Here is a 3,310-nt window from a genome sequence, read left to right as displayed (position 1 = left end):
CCTTCGTCAGAGCGAATCGAGGGATTATGGGTTACGTGTAGTTTTTATAGTAGAGTAGGAGCTACGCTATTGGTGGTAACATGGCAACGTGAAAAATAGGAATATATTAGTTAAATGAAAAGCGTTCGTTAATACCGTGAGGATTAAGGGTGCCGATTTGAAAGATGAATTTTTGTTCCAGATTCTTGCGGCTTTCCGTCGTGCCTAGATGTAGGGAAAGGCCGCAGATAGCCATGTGTTTTTTGGAGTGGTTAGGCAGATTAAAATGGCGAGCGACTGGCTTGGATGCATCCTTGTCATTCTTCTCAACATCGCGAAGGTGTTCGCGGAATCGGTCACCTAGTCGTCTACCTGTCTCACCAATGTATAATTTATTGCATAACGTGCAGGCTATGCAATAAATGACATTTGCGGACGTACATGTGAAACGATCGGTGATCTTAACAGATCGCTTAGGTCCCGATATCTTGCTAGTGTTAACAATGAAAAGACAAGTTTTGCATCGTGAGCGCGCGCATTTGAAAGTGCCGGGTTGCTCGTTAGTTTTGAGCGCGCTTCTGACTAAAAAGTTGCCTACGTTTTTGTCGCGTTTGAATGAAATAAGTGGAGGTTGCGAAAAGATTCTACCAGTCTCGGGATCATTTTGGAGTAATTTAAAATTACTAAGAATGATGCTTTTGACTGCGTGATTATGAGGATGGAAAGTGAGGGTGAATGGAATTCTGTCATTCTTATCTTTTTGTGACGTTTGTAGTGATGACTGTCGATCAAATTGTTGGGCGCGATGATGGCCCGCTTTGACCACAGAGGCAGGATAGCCACGTTTTTCGAAGAACTGGCACATCTCCTCTGATTTGCTGGAAAAATCGGAGTCATCACTACATAGACGTCGAAGTCTAAGAAATTGAGAATAAGGGATGGAGTTCTTGACATGTGATGGATGTGACGATGAATATAACAAATAACTGTGTGAATCAGTAGGTTTGTAGTGCACACTAGTACATAGCACGTTGCCTCTAATAGAAACGTTGATATCTAGAAAAGCCAATGAAGTTTCCGAAATTTCCCAGGTATATTTAAGAGCCGGATGAAAAGAGTTGACGGAGGTTATAAATTGATCGAGTTCTTCTCTGCTGGATGAAATAGCGCCGATGCAGTCGTCGATGTAACGGCCGTAGAGTTCAGGTTTGGGGCCGTTGTACTGACTAAAAAATTGGTGTTCAACATATCCTACAAAAAGATTGACATAGCTAGGTCCCATTCTTGTGCCCATCGCTACACCATTAATTTGTTTGTAATAGTTGCCGGCGAATGAAAAACAATTAAGCGTTAAAACTAGTTCGGCAAGGCGGAGGAGCGTTTCCGAGCTACTTGTAGGTTCTTTTACAGTGCGTTGATCGAAAAAGTGTTTAAGTGCTTGAAGACCTTCGCTATTAGGAAATACTGTGTATAGAGATGTAATGTCCATGGTGAAAATAAGTTTGTCTTGGCCGGAGAAATTGAAATCGCGGAAAATTTGTAGTGCGTGTGTACTGTCTTTAATGTATGATGGCAAAGATTTGACGATAGGCGTCATAATCCTGTCTAAGTAGCTAGAAATGAGTTCGGTGGGGCAACTACAGGCAGAAACGATAGGGCGACCTGGGTTGTTGGGTTTGTGAATTTTAGGCAAGAAGTAAATGCACGAAGTTCTAGGGGTGTTGATGATGAGATTAGTGGCAGTGTCCGGTAATTCTTGATTAACTATAAGATTTTGAATGGTGTCTTTGACAAGTTTTTTGATCGACAGTCATCACTACAAACGTCACAAAAAGATAAGAATGACAGAATTCCATTCACCCTCACTTTCCATCCTCATAATCACGCAGTCAAAAGCATCATTCTTAGTAATTTTAAATTACTCCAAAATGATCCCGAGACTGGTAGAATCTTTTCGCAACCTCCACTTTTTTCATTCAAACGCGACAAAAACGTAGGCAACTTTTTAGTTAGAAGAGGGTCTCAATGGGGTGGTGGCATTTACGGTTATCGGCTAAAATTTTGGCTTTTTTACGGCTATCGGCTAATTTTTTTCAGTTACGGTTAACAAAAAAGTTAAAAATTAACTTCTTTTGTTTCAAAAAATTAACCTGTATTTTTTGTATCTTTAAAGCAAAATAAAGGTCTTAAGATAATCTCGGCATGTGAAACAAGCTATTCCTTTGAAAAAATTTAAAATTTGATAGATCGTACTTTTTACAAAGTATTCCACTTCTAATATTATTTTAAAAAATTGTCAAGTACTTGTGGAGAATTTAAATTTCGTGGCTGGTATGACGCGGCGTTTCGTCTCGGCCAAGAGACTTATCAGATACTTTTCGAATTCCAGCAAACTCGTTGAGCATCGCGCTCAAAGTCTGGCCTTCTATCATAGAAGGATTCCCAACCGCAAAGTTCACGAGTTATATGTAATAAAAAATTGTCAAGTACTTGTGAAGAATTTAAATTCGTGGCTGGTATGACGCGGCGTTTCGTCTCGGCCAAGAGACTCATCAGATACTTTTCGAATTCCAGCAAACTCGTTGAGCATCGCGCTCAAAGTCCCGTTCGCGAAGTCAAGATGTTAGCAGTCTGGCCTTCTATCACACAGGGGCACACAACGACCAATTTATTTATGCATTATTATACCCCAGTTAATGTAAATAAATGTTATTAAGGCATTTTCAGGTGTTTTTCAGTGTTGCTGGGAAAACATTATCTGTTCCTTTTTCCCAGCAGGACACACAAGAAATTTTCCAGCCAGCTAGATAAAATTGGTTGGTTTTCCAGCCAGCTGATCAAATTTATTTCCCAGCCAGGAATTCCGCGCGCTTTCAAATCCCTCGATCCAAAACGACCGAACAAAAGCGACAAAACCGGGACAAAACAGGTCTTTTTCCGCAAGCGCAATCACTCTGACCAGCCGTCGTATGTTTGGGAGAGGGATGGGGTTCTTTTTTTTTTTTTTTTTTTTTTAGTCGTCCTCAGTCTTCAGATTTTCTACAGCCAGCTCGGATTGAAATGCTAGAAAGAGAGGGAAAAAAGTCAGAAATTCCCAGGCAAAACCTCTATCAATAACAAAATTTCCCAGCCAGCTTATCCAAACACCTGTATTTTTGCCAGCCAGCAAGATTCCTCTGGGGAACAGATAATAAGATAACAATTCTTTATTACATATAACTCGTGAACTTTGCGGTTGGGAATCCTTCTGTGATAGAAGGCCAGACTGCTAACATCTTGACTTCGCGAACGGGACTTTGAGCGCGATGCTCAACGAGTTTGCTGAAATTCG

This window comes from Montipora foliosa, chromosome 11 (genome assembly GCF_036669935.1).
Source record: "Montipora foliosa isolate CH-2021 chromosome 11, ASM3666993v2, whole genome shotgun sequence".
NCBI lineage: Eukaryota > Metazoa > Cnidaria > Anthozoa > Scleractinia > Acroporidae > Montipora > Montipora foliosa.
Note: the sequence above shows the minus strand (reverse complement) of the source record.